Source organism: Oryzias latipes, chromosome 22 (assembly GCF_053564925.1).
Source record: "Oryzias latipes strain Hd-rR chromosome 22, Olatipes_Hd-rR_3.1".
Taxonomy (NCBI): Eukaryota; Metazoa; Chordata; class Actinopteri; order Beloniformes; family Adrianichthyidae; genus Oryzias; species Oryzias latipes.
Window position 1 is genome coordinate 23,897,224 of NC_136258.1, and position 14,772 is coordinate 23,911,995.

The following is a 14,772-nucleotide window of genomic DNA, read 5'->3' on the forward strand; positions in this document are numbered from 1 at the left end:
CACGCTCAAACCATCTTTCACTATGGTCAGGTTAGGGCAGTTGGCAAGGCCGAGACGCCGCGTCCAGGCTGACAATGCGGCCACTGTAGGGAAGATTGTTCACAGTCAAGCTAACAGGCAAAGAATGAGCTAACTTTTCAGATATGGGGCACATTCAGATGCTCTGCAATAGACTCATGCATGAGCAGACAAGCAATTTTTGGCCAGGACAACAGAAGCCCCTATTCAGTTCTCTGGTACACACACAGACCATTATCATAATCATCATCATCCCCGAAGCTCTCATCTGCTTCAAAAACACGAGCAAACGCACACACATTCACACACGAAAGAGAAAACAATCCGGCACCAAGCATTCCACTACAGTAGCATTCCATATGTTTGGTTAAGCACAGAGAATCCAGATTTAAGAGAGGAGTCTGGACTGAAGAGGTTTGGGGAGATCTGTTGCTCAGTTGATCAGTTTGTGTCTGTCTTTAAGGGTGGAACACAACTCATCCAGTAGACCCCAACTCCAACAAAAGCTAAGAAATGAACCCACTGGTAAAAAGGTTTCAAGACAGTCCTCAAGCAATTTGACTTAATCAGCAAAAAAGAAACAACCTTTAAAATCCTTTTATGTGGAAATCGGACAAATAGAACACATTTAAAAATTATGTAAATGCAAAAGGTCACATCACAAAGCAGATAAGTTACAGAGATATGTAGGAGCAGTTAACACAATCAAGCAACTGATTATGGATTCAAGACCAAATCATTTATTTTCCTTTTTTTTTTAAAAGTCGTATCAGAAATCAAGAGAAGACTACAAAACGGTTTTTCTGTGGTTGGGTTTTGGCGAGTGTTCAGTTTCCTGTTCATAGGTGACAGCGGTGGAAGCTGGTGTGGTCTTCTGTTGCTGCAGCACATCTGCTTCAAGTTTCATTTCGCTTTGAGGTCAAACGGCTTTCTGCTTTCTGACCATTTTCTGTTGTGCGTACAAAAAATAAAAGCTATACAAAATACTTGAACCTCAAGTCTCCCTTTCCTCTATACACTGATACTTGTTTTAAATTTTAGAGGGGTGTCTTGATCATGACCATGTGTCTACACGTTAAACAATACACGGCTAATGTAAGTGTAGACAAAGGAATGCACCTCCAAAACAGTCTTTGGTGGCTGCATTGCTTTGATTTTTTTAAAGTGCCAATCATCATCCACTTTTAATCGTAGTCTTACCCAACACATTTTTCATGCCTAATGAATTAATGAACCAAGTTTTTAAATGTATTAAGTATACAACAAGGCCTCATTATTTTGCAAACACAGGTTATAAAGGAGGAGAATCTGCATTTCTTTAGGGTCTCTTTTTGCTTGCCAGTGAACCCTGGTGTGGTTCCCTTACAGTGTGAATGCAGACAGTCCACCTGTCAAACCAAAAGGTGCTGCACAGCTCCAGTAGAAAAAAAAAAGCAAGCAGCCCAAATATGAAGTGGCAGAATAGTACATCGAGAAGCTTATTAAAAAAATTACCTTTGGAGTATAAGGAAGCACAAGGCATTTGTTTTTTTCTCTCCTTATCTTTCATTTTGAGCACACAAAAAAGGAAAAAGTTAAAAAACATGCACAATTTTCAGCATTATTTATATAAACAAAACAAGTCTCAATTAACTCTGATATGAAATAGATGCATTTGAAAGAACATTAATATTATAAATTGACCGTCTCCACACTTTATCGACCATGTATGCTGACTTTTAGCTGTGTGTTCAATTCTGCATCTCTGATAGTCTGTCATGGAATAGGAAATTGTATAAATGCTTAAAGCTAGACAACAGCAGAGGGTTTTCTTAGTGGGTTGAAAATTGTAGTTGTGACCCAGGAAAGAAGACTTTTTAGGGAAAACCTAAAAAACAATGACATGCGATTTATCTACTCCCTGAAACTTCCTGCTTCCTCAGAGGTGACAGACAGAGAACATCATCTTCATAGCTGCTCCTGCCAATCCAACTCCACCTTCTGAGCAATGCTGCTTGCTCCTGCACATTCCTTCAAAAGGACCGAAGCCCTGTTGCTCTGCAGTCAAGTGTCACATTAAACTTAGCACCAACAAACAGGTTTTGCTGAATCATTCGACATTCTCATGCTACACAACAACCTTTCTATCTGGCACAAAACAAACAAGGATCAAAAATCTCTAGAAAACCAGTTTTTCTGTGTGACAAAATCGAACACAAATATTTTCAGATTTAAGAGCATTTAAAATTATATATATATATATATATATATATATATATATATATATATATATATATATATATATATATATATATATATATATATATATATATATATATATGAAAAAAAGTTTCTGAGTTAAAAGTTAATTCAGTCATTTTAAATATCCAAACATTGACAAGAACCTTTACCATTTCAGACTTTTGGTTTTCAATTGATCTTCAAGGTGATGCAATAATATTAATGATTGGGATTTTGAATTGACAAAATTATACAAATTAAAATAATATATTGTATCCTAAAAGTATGGAACTAATGGGAAACAAATAAACAGTCTAGTGTTAAGAAATGATTAAAAGCTATAGGTAAACAAAAAGTATTTCCAGTCATCTTGGAATCGATTTCCTCTATTCACTCTTTTTTAATCAGTAGCAAACATAGCCATTAATGCCATGAAAGCTAGACAGACAATGAGTGTTCTAAGAGATAGATTGGACTTTATGATATTAAGGGGTAAAAAAAAACATGTGTATCCCTTCCAGGAAAAATTTAAACTTTACTCCACACGTTATTCACGATTGAATCAAACTAAATAAAAAACCCTGCATAATTTTGGTTATTTTTAATAACCAGAGGTAAAATAAATCACATTATAAAACATTTGTTTTTAATTATAAAAGTAGTAATAACATAAATTTGCAATACTAATGTTTTGTGTACATCCCAGTTAGCTATACTAAAGTAATAAACCCAGAGTTACATTTTACTTTTTGTTTGCACAAAACACAGCTGGACTTATATTTAAGGTAAAGCTTTTAACTGTCCAAGCACTTGTTTTGCAGATTTTACAAATCTTTAGCAAAAAGGAGTCTTTAAAGTTGGAGCCGGCTAACATTTGAAGGCCTGATATCCTGGTTCCAGTTGCCAGACAGGGCTCGTTTGCATCAGAGCCCATTTCCTGTGTGTGATTAGCAGAAGAGAGCGAGTGTAAGTGTGTATACATTTGTGTGCGCTGGGGGATGCAGTTCAGAAGGGTCCTGGGTTGTTTTGTCTGCTAAGAGGGAAAGGAATGCCCAAATCAAACACAGTGGACAGGATACCTCACAAAAGAGAGGGATAGGCCAAAAGCGGCTGAGAGAACGTACAGATAAACAGTCAGGAAAACGATGGGGAAAGACGGGAAATCTATCTAGAAAGTGGCAGACACAAGAGCTCATGAAAGACAAGAGGTGAAGATTAGAAGAAGTGCTTAATTTTTCATGTGCTGGCTCTGAAGAAGGCCCAAAGCATTGCTCCTCCTGTTTGCATTCCAACTGCATGGCAAAGGTGGGGTAACATACTTTCTCCTAAAGGATGTTGAGCTGTTCGTCTGAAAAACCATTTCCATCTTACGCTTTCAAACGAAACCTGGAGAATAAGCTCTCAGAATCAGTGGTTAACAACGCTTAAATGATCTGGGATTTACCAAAAAACTGTGACACTTTACTGTCACTGCCAAAAGCAATATTTATTTTTCATGTGAGTGCTATAGCTCGCTTTTAAAAAAAACAAATCAAACCGATCTCCACTTTAACACAATATTCAAAGAAATCCATAAACTAATTACCCTTTAAAATCGCATTTCTAGTTTGAGTTCAGAATGGAAGTTGAGAAAAGATAGAGTTGAAAAATAATTTTTTTTTATTGAATCGACAATAAATTCGATTCTCAGCCTGAAGAAAACCATCCTTGGGCTTCTGTGACAACAGTGATGCCTGGTTGTCATAATTTTGTGTCTATTTGGGGATATCAAACTGCTCAGATAACAACAAAAAAGAAGAAATAATAAAATTCATGTTGATGCCATAATGCCCAATGGGTCATGTAAAAGATGGGTGGGATTAAATACATTTGCTTCCTCCCACTCCCTTTCAAGCAATCTATTGAACTAATCAGTTTTGTCTTGTTTTTGTATTCATTTTGTTTAGATTGCAAATGTAATCAGTCAAATGTAACGTAATCACATGCAACATGTCCATGGGGTGTGACCTCAGCCGAGTACGAGTCCATAGTAATGTTGAATAGGCTAGCTTGAAGGTAAAATTAGCTTCAAATGATTTTGTGTATCATTTAGAACAAACGTTTAGACACAAATTAAAGCATGTCTGTGTAGTAATACTAGTATGCAATAGTAATGCGTTTATTTTTAATTTTTTTACATAGCCTTGAAGCAGTTTGGTCATTAAATGTCAGTTTGTGTGTGTCTAAGGTGGTATGGGGGACTCACAGTTTTGTGCAACACACAAAGCATGGACAAATTTCTGGAAAAATGTTTAGAAAAATCTATTACTCAACAAATCCCACAATGCTACTCTACTTCTGCTGTCTGTATAAATGAGCAAAGGTGAATAAAAGCAGCTTAAAAACATTCAGTTCCTTTTTGGTCCGATGGAATTTAAAAATGCACTATACCTTTCACTATGTTCATGCATTTTTTCTTCATTGAATAAAAAAATAATTAGTGAAAGCATGACCGTTAAAACTTAAATACATGTACTTCAGCCTCTAGAACTGATTTTTCTCCTTTGACCAGAACAGGATAGGATTTCATGCTTATGAGTGACAACAATAAACTGGTAAAACGGAGGAAAATGCCAGCCAGTTCAGTTACCAAACACTTCCTTGTTTTGTGTGAGCGTGACCAAACCCATGCAGGAGCGAGTCGCTCCATGAATTGATTGGCTTCTATCATTTCCTTTTAAGGGCAATTGTGTCTCAATTGTTTGACATGGCAGGGTTTACAGATCCAGATGGCTGGCAGGAGAGATAAAACACTCATTTAACCACATTCTTCTGTGCGGTCCACACCTAGAGGAGGAAAAAGGGGGCGGAGAAGGAGCACCCTTAACAGAGGACAGAATGGGAAACATTTGAGAGGCTTTAGTAGGAATGAAAGCGTTGAAGGTAAGAGTAGAGGGAGAAAACAAGGAGATGAAGGCTAAAAGTTTAACCTGGTGGGTGGGCAAAACTCACTCTTGCCAGGGGCATCGAGCTTTTCCTTACTTTTGTGCAGGCAGTCAAAACACACCACCACATGTGGCAAGCACATTTGTCTAGGCCACAAGAAGAAGCGAAACACAAAAGCACACGTGTTATATAGATACATGCCCCTCGCAAAGACATCCAAACATCTCACAACACAACAAACCACTCGGCAATTTATGTCCTCGAGTTGACGTGTTCAAAGCGTTTGCAACGTTTGCAAACTCGTCAAAGGGCCAAACTGCAGCCTCCCACGACAGCTTAGTCTGAATAAAACCCATGAGCTACATGTCTGACATGCAATATTTAAGGATTCTGCACTGGAACCAAGGAGACTCGGGGAGGGGGGGGTAATGCGACTTACTAAGCCTTTCAAACAAACAGACACAGAAAAGTTGCATCAGAAACTATGTCCAGCATAGGACAATGTCCATAGGAGCACAAACGAGTTGCTCAGCGTTTTGATTTGTGGGAGTCTTGAGACGCTCTCGTCTCTACAAGTGTGCATTAAGTGAAGCTGTGGAAATGAATTTTCATCGATGATGTGTGTTGGCTTAACATTTAATAAAGCACCATACACTGATGAATTTGCCATATTGAAGTATGTCCGAGAGAAAAAGAGCGATTCAAAATAAAATAAAAAATGCAAGAAAAAACTTGACTGCTTGTTTATAACCCAAGTGTCTGGATTTTACTTCAAGTTGACTCAGTCTAAAAACTTTGTATTTTGTTGACCAGAAACAAATCTTTGAATCACAGTGGTTGGGGGGCCTAGATAACATGTCGTTCACTTGTAATAGCCATTTATAAGACATGGTGGATTAAAAGACAAAGACTGTGTTAACATGTCTCATCTCTTTAAACGTTTTCCACTTTGTTAAGTAAAGAAAAATAATTTTAGGTTGAAGCTCCACTCACCCAAAACAGTTTTATTCTACTCCTACTCACTACATAAAACCTAGTCGTGAAAAGTTTCATGACTCTTTCAGGAAAAGCGGCACTCTGAAGAGTCTATTTTAAAAGACTTTACCAAACCATCAATGTGCTGCTTCACTTCCTCTGGTCAAAGCAGCAGCAGAAGTGCAAGCTCTAAAAACGATGTTGCCAAAGAAGGAAAAGCCAGGAAAACCAGCTCAGAGATGCTCATGAAAAATGACATGGGTGTAAAAAAAATTGTCTAAAGCAAATAACCAAAAACAAGAAGGATGAAGGACTTGGGAAGAAGAGCCAAAGACCACATCCACCATCACATGCCGTTATATGGATGGCTACATAAAATGACCATCACTGGGTTAACGACAAAAAAAGTATCCTTTAAATTTCTTAACTGTTAAACTTTTATGATGAACAGAACAGAAGACAAAATAGCCAAAGATAGAAGAAATTGTAAAAGAGGAAACATCCATGTTGCCATAGTTTCCCCAACATTCCTCTCTCCATGAACATGTATATTTTGCGATCACAGGAAAAATAATCTGCAGGAGGAATTTTATTTTGTGAGACGCCCAGTAGAGCAGAGGCTCAGAGCAGGTCAGACAGGAGTGTGTGGATGTGGAAATCCCACATACAGTTAGGGATGGGTATTGTTAAGATTTAAACGGTACTACTACTTAGGGGTGTAAGAAAAAAATCGATTGGGCAGAATATCATGATAGTTCATTTGGCAATACTTGCATCGATTCAAAATGCTGCCAGGACGATATTTCTTTAATTATTTATGAGCGCCCTTTAGTGTCTGACTCTTGTTGTCCACTGCACCCTCCGACCGCTAGTTAGCAGCAGAGCACAGAGAGCCTCTTTGAGCAGCTCCACACCACACTAGGGTTGTGCCGATGGACGATATCATCGTCCATCGTGATGGGTGACTGACATCCCGATGGAGAGACCACCATCGTGATGCCACGCCCCCGCCACGTTGCGCGTCGACACCATAAGCCGCGGTTACATGTACAAAATATCTTGATGGGATCAATGGTCGGATTAGAATCCAACCGTGTACATGGTTCCAGAAAAATGTTTTTAGAATATAAAAACGTTCACTAAGGTCACACTTTCCGTCGGAATAAATCATTCGCACATGCGCAGTAGGGTTTGAAAAACGGAAGGATATAAACTCCGCCGAGCGGCTTTTTTTTTTTTTCAAACTTTATTGTATGTAACAATTCAATACAAAACAATGTTAAATAGCGCCGAGCGGCTATATACATTGACATGTCAGCTCGGTAAAATACGAGATGATCTTCTAAACGTGCTTTTAATAATGTTACGGTTATTATGAAACACCTGTTCGCTCATCATTTGAATTTTAATCCGTGTGGTCAGTGCTTTTTCTGAACGAAGCCAGGATTAGTATGCTAACACGGGCTAACAACATTAGCTTTGGATGGTGCTGCTTGCTGGCTGCACGTAAACATGTAAGAATAACATCAGCCTTTATTTAGTCGGGACACGACTGGAAACACAAATCCACGTGATTGTTTGAATGTTTTCTAAGGACTGAGCGACATTTCTGCTTTGAAGCTCAAACCGCTGTGTGTGCTGACGATCCGAGCTGTGCACAGACACACACTTTTAGACCCGGTTCTGAGTTCGGTTGCTTGTACCCCTAGAGCTGCGGGACGGATCGCAGTCTTAAATCTCCCACACATATCGCTCATGTACCCCCCCCCCCCCCCCTTCCCATCAAACACAAAGCTGTAAGTCCGCACTCCCCCGGAAGTGCGGGAGCGGACTACTTCTCTTCTATTTTGTTTGTTACTTTTTTTGTTAAAGTCACTTCCCTCAGTTTATACTGGATCATCGCGGATTGGGAAATAAAATGAAAAAAGCAAAAAAACGAATAGCAGTTATATAAGAACGAAAAATGTAAAAACACCCCCCCCCGACGATGTCATCGTCCATCCCGATGGTTGACAGCAAACATCGTCAACGGCCAATTTAAGGGACATCGCCCAACCCTACACCACACAAGACAACAGGAAGACTGCAGCCAGAGGCAGCGTGTTTCGTTGTTCTGAGTCATGAACTACTTCGTTTTTACTTTGGATGGATACCAAACAAACTATGTGCCATGTTGCTGCCAGTAACATATAAAAACGTGGATTGCTGTGCTTTTCAGCGGCTCGGGTAAATACGAGTGAAGCATGGCAGCGGCTAGGCTAATGCGCTAAGCATCGGCTGAAATGCTATTGGCAAAGCCAAAGCAAGCTAAAGTTCTGCAGAACCTCCCAGCAATGGATTCTAGTTTAGCGACCTGATGGATCAGAGAGATGCGTACAACGCTCTGAAAACAAGGTCGACATCGTGGCGAGGAGCGTTACAGTTTACTTCCGCGTGTGAGAAGCGTTTGTTTTTTCTTATACTAAATATTTTGTTGTGTAAATCAGACAATGCTGACTGTTCCCTTTCTATAATTTAATGTACCAAAATAAAACCACTATGAATTTGCTTTGGTAAATGCAACTTATATATGAGACACAGTTGCAGTGCTTAACATTGTGATCATTAAATAAACTGAATTTGACCATTTTATTACAGTGGAAGACATTGAAATTCAAATAGAGTTTTTTCAAAGTCATATTTAAGGCATGTGGTCATGTGTCTACTGCGAGATCGCCACTGACCGTCTTTCCAGAAAAACTTTCCATCCCATGACAGACTGGTCGGCGTTCACAGCTGCAGACACGCCCCCTACGCGTGCTCACGCTGCTCTCTCGCTCTACCTGACGGTGTTAAAGGCACCACAACAATCTGAGAACATGATGGTTATTTAACAAAAACACAGAGAGCCGCGGCACAGGGAAGAAAAAGCCGCATTTTGGACCATTTAGCTCTTTCCACCATCGTCTATCTTTGGTAGCGTTCCTTTGTGCAACACAAAGCAACACAACAGCCCCGCCCCCAGTGCACACAAATAGCCAGACAGATCTCCCCTCTTCAGCAAGAATAGCGAAATTAATATCATCATTAATTAACGGAAAATTGACTGACTTGGTGAGTTAAATATGGCAGATAACGTTTATATCGTGTGGGACACAAAAAAATGCGACTTCTCCAGTACCGATAGCAAAACCGTTGAGGTCAGATCTTAACGATACAGTGGTATTGAAGAATGTTGTCCCGGGGCTCGGTACCCATCCCTACACACAGTAGAGAACTTCAAACATCTCATGTATGAGCAGTCAGCCACTTATAAAGGAAGAGAAATGGATTCAGTCGTGATTGATCATATAATTGAACACTAGTACCTTGACACACAAACACAGGATAATACGTAAAGGTCAAACTGGAGGTGGGGTCGCCCAAAGCTAAAAATTTCCAGACTTCTTATTCTAAATTTAACTCAGTTTATATGGACAGCAGGTGGGTTTCTAATTAATTTTTTTTCTTTGTTGATTTCTGTTGCAATTGCATACACCTAAAAAGTTGGCGGGCTTTGTTGAAAATGAGTAATTTCCTTAAAAAGTTAAGATAAAATAATAAAAGTTGCTGCAGTAAGCTAATGCTATCAAACTTTGGCTTCTTAGTAGTTCTCGTGCCTCATAGGTTAAAGCTGTGGTTCCCAAACTGGGGGGCGCTGAGGTATTGGGGGGGGGCGCGGTGGAGTTTAGAAACAAAGGATTTGTATGTTTGTGTCAGTGTGGGGGGGCTCGAAAATATTCTAATCTTCAGAAAGGGGGGCCCTGCAGAAAAAGTTTGGGAACCACTGGGTTAAAGCATACAACAGTGAAACCAATAAAAACATTTACTGTTGAATTAAACGGTTTTCTTGTGACAGGCATTTGGTGGATGAACTTTCAGAGATGAATTATTGCCAAACAGTAAGTATTGGTATCAAACTGGCGACATTGTAATTTTTTTCTGAACAAGTACCAAAATAACCGCCAAAAGTAATAAGCAAAAAACCAAATGTAGCTGTTCTGAGTAAGAACAAGAAGAAAATGGGAAAAATTATTTAATATTGGCGTTATAACAGCTATAACAGTATTGGACAAGCAAAAGTTAAAAAGAGCAACAGTAGCCAACTTTCTATAAATATTTCTTGTCAGGCAACTATCTGAAATACAAAAGGATGAGTTTGTGGAAAGCTCGCCCTGCAGCTTGCTACTATAAATTACAAAGTATTGCGTAAATGCTTACAACTCTTGAATCCACTTCACATGCGCTGCATGTATACAATTATCCTGTGAGCATCTGCATTTGTTCTGAGTTTCATCATTGGCTTTGCATTTATGCATTAGCTCCAATTCACATCTGAGACCTGTTACACAAGATAATAATAATAAAAAAAACGTTGTTTCTCTTCTTAGTTTTAGCTTAGCAGCGGTAAGACTAAAGAAAAAGCACAACAAAAGTTTTTCAGTTTTAAAATCGTATTCATCATCGCAATTCATCCCCCAAACAGTGGACTGCAACCACCACAGAGCTTCTGCCAACCGAAGTCATGTCAGTCCACGGTCATCCAACAGAAAATAAGAGGCTAAAGTTCTGTGGATGAAGATTTAAACATGCTTATTACAGTTGGAAGGACATAAACACATATTTAATTGTAGTGGCAGTGCCCAAGTCAAACCCTGCTGCTAAGCGAAGGACTTTGGCTCAAAATAAAGCCTTTTATGGATGCTAGTCAGGTTGTAGACTGCATGTTAGCATGTCGGTGACATGAAGTGGTGTTTTCTTACATTCCCAACACGTGCGTAACCCCCTTCTCATCTGTGACGCCCCTGACGTGGGATATGTGAAGTCTGCTCAATAGTCAGCCCCCCTCCCCAATCAGCATCACCAGGCTGACTGACATGAACTTTTCCCTCCACAGACCATTCTCTGATTGCCCCTTCAGATCTCTGAGAGGAAGAACACATCTTGAACCAGACTGGAATGGCTCCTAAAATATGCTAAATATGCCACTGACCCCCCCCCCCCACCACTTTCCCCTTCCTGAAGATGTAGGTCTGTTTCGTAAGCCCACCCTCCTTCCCTCCAGGTCCCCTCAAGCCACAACATTTCTGCTCTGAACTGCATTAAACACACTCATCCTCACAGATGACCCACTCACACAGAAAATGCGAAGGACATTAATAACACAAGTTTCCACCCAGTTGACCCAGACATGCCTTTTAAGGATAAGCAGTTCAGATTTCTCTTTTCATTAACTTCCAAAAATACTCCTGGACACCAGGCGGGGCTGTGAAAGCTAAGAGGAAAGGGGAAGGGGGGGGGCTCCTCCTTAGAGAATGAGGGAGACAAGATAACGATCAAAGGGAGAAAAGAGGTGAAGTGAAAATAACAAAAATGAGAATCCATGCCGTCTGCTCTTAAAAATACCTCTCTTTTCCTTTGCCCAATGCTTCTCAGTCCAAACCACAGAGCTTTAAGCCCTTTCTTTGCATTCTTCTCTTCCTTTCTTCCCAACTAAGAATGGTGGTCACCTCCACTAGATGTTGAAAATAAAGGTCACCCAAAAAACAGTTTGAGTTTTCTACTTTTTAACCAAAACACAACAGAAGGCTTTTGATGAAGTCAGCCTGAAGAAAGGCACAACACAAACATGGTCACACAGTGACCCACATCAGTCAATCAGGTCCAAACCCCAGTCATGTGAGGAAGCTGGTTTGGCCAGGCCACCAATTACACAGTAGAGGACTTATTACCTGCCGTCACCAGGACACACCAACAGCCTCAAATACTTGTTTTACAGAATAAATATGGACAAAAATAGACCACTTAACATGAGAAAGAAGCCAACCTTTCACTACAGAAACAAAAATGCATGAAATAAACACCACAAGGACCTTGGATTTATGCTCGCTATAACATCAATGCCAACAAAAGCAGGAACAGACAGGGAATTGAGGATTCAACAGGTGACTCAGATGATTATATTGCTCTGTCGCTCCTATAACCACCAGGAGTAATGTGGGGTTCAATGTCTTGCCCAAGGACACTTTGATACACGGGTGGGTAAGGCGGGAACCAAACCTGCAACCTTCTGATCAGATGTCGTCTGCTCCAACACTGCACCACGGCCTCCACAGAACTTTAAGAAAGTTACAACTTTAAAACCTTTATAAAGTCTTCTACTTTCCTACATCCAGTTAGCTCATACCATGCCTGGTGTAATATTGTAAAGCAATAAATAATAATAAATCCTTCTTAAATTTAGCAAAACGGTTGTTTGTCACTTTAAAGTAAACACACTGGTATGGAATAAGGTTGCAACGATCAACTTTCCCCACAATTTGTGAATAATGCTGTGACATTTGGTTTGGTTTTAAACCGAGAACATTCGTTTTTAAATGTAAACTAGGGCTGTACAATAGGAGGAAAATTTACTATTTGTGATATTAGTGATCAATATTACGATGACGACATTCCTTGCGATACATTAACAAATAGCAATTAAATGAACATGAACAAAAACAACTAAATACATAATTTCTATTTCACTGAAAAAGTTGAATTTAAATAAGAGTCAACATAACTTATAGTCTACTCCAAATGCCTCTTGTCTACATAGGCGAACATCCAACATTAAAGGGGCTCCTTCCGATTGGTCAAATTTATTTGATTTGTTTAATACTTCGAAGCTGCCATAAGATCGTTTCAGCACATTTAAGGAAACAATTTATTGCAATTTTCGCCGTCTTTTCCGACATGCGTATGGCACAGCTTGATATCGCGATAACGATAAATTAAAACTGTTTTGTTAAAGGAAAACAAATTTGTTTTAAAGCGAAATTGCAGAAAGTGAGTACTGTATTTTTCAGACATTAAGTCACTTTTATTGCATAGTTTGGCTAGGAGTGTGACATGTAAGAATTTTTCTTCTTTAATATGCATTTATTTGGATGCTGGGACTTATAGGATCAACTTGTAGTCCAAAGATCACTGTATGTTTGTTTGAATTGCAAATTGAACTGCACTGGAAAGCATTTATGCCTTAGGTGTTTTGTACTTCAGTTTTATAATCCTGTTATCAGGATTACACCTAATAAATACCCACTTTTACACTACAGCTGAAAACAGTTCAGCAGGCAGAGCTGGGTTAACCGAGGTAAAACTAGACTACAGTAACTCAAATTTGAAGTGTCACTTGACAGGTCTGCATTCAGGAGAACATTCCTTCACAAAAGGAGGAGAAGAAACTTCACTCCCATACACAGATCAGGTTCACTTGCACCAACTTTGCAATAATGACATCAGACGTCTGAGTGCTTGGACAGTTGCTCATCCATCTGCAGACCAACTAGTCCAAAACAATTCTGCATTCATAACCACCTGCTCATAAAACGCGTTTGATAATCATCCAGTGGCTGAATAAAACATTTACAGGTCAGCAAATTCCAGGGATGTCAGCTTTGAAAATGAGATAAATGAAAGGCAGCAGCTCTCTGTGGGGTTATGAATCAGTAACACAAATCACAAGACACAGCTTGCAGAGTTAATAATGAAAGATCCTGTAGAATTTACAGATACGGCAAAGTACGATAAATCAAAACATAAACTATGCTTTTCTTAATAAAAATTTGAAACTCAAGGTTTTAAATATTTGCAGCACATCCACATAGTTTTAAAGGTATATAACCAAAGGAATGCCATAAACAAGTTATGACAAACCATTGAACTGACATTTTTATAAGTGGCTTTTGTTCAGAACAAGAGAGCATGGTTGATTACATTAAAGAGAGAAGACAGCTTAGCATGCTTTCAGGAACTAGTCTGAGTGATTTTTTTTCCCTTAGACACATTTGGATGGGAGGTATTTGAGCTATTTCATTTATGTGGCTGACAGTGTGTAATGCAAAGTAATTTGGAGTGCTTAGGGTGAAAGCCTGAAAACTTCAAGGTACTTCTTCTAACTACTGCTTGCTGACTGAATGACAGTCAGGCTCTTGTATCTGATGAAAGATCCACGCCTTGCACCAAGCAAAAGTGCCCTGAAACGCAGACGCACACAGCAAAAGCGTAACCACACACAGTTTAAACTGTTTGAACTCCATCTGTAATCACTACTCTGCTCAGATCACCGGATTACAGGAGCAGTCAGAAAAAGAGGAGAGAGGTCAAGAAGAGAAAGCTTTTTGAGAAAAACCAATAACAGTAAACTCATAAACTAAAACTTTCAAAATAAAAGACAAGATATGAAAGGAAAAACAAATGAAGCCACAAAAAGTGTACATATAAAAACAAACACAAATCAAACAATATCTTTACAGTTCATCCTGACTACATGCTAGTATTAAGTAAATAAGTACCCGGTAAGTAAGTTTTAAAGAGAAAGAAAGAATCAATTAGATATGATGTAAAACAAAACTAAATAGAAGAAAATAAATGTAGAATTGATTCAAAGAATCAATTCTACATAGAATTGATCAAAAATCCCTGGACGACAGGTGGAGAATTTAGATATAACATATAGATTATTGCTGTTTGTTTGGATAAAAAGGTAATGTTTGTGTCACAACTAACCAAATCATTTGAAAATAATAACTTTTTTGTATTAAGGTAAAATAGTAGATTTCTTTATAAATGAAA

At 38.9% G+C, this 14,772-nt stretch overlaps 1 protein-coding gene across 2 annotated transcripts in view; it reads right to left on the reverse strand.

The window, feature by feature from the left end:
* luzp1 (leucine zipper protein 1) overlaps positions 1–14,772 on the reverse strand; it is a 43,533-nt gene that overhangs the window by 25,436 nt on the left and 3,325 nt on the right. The window lies entirely within an intron of this gene.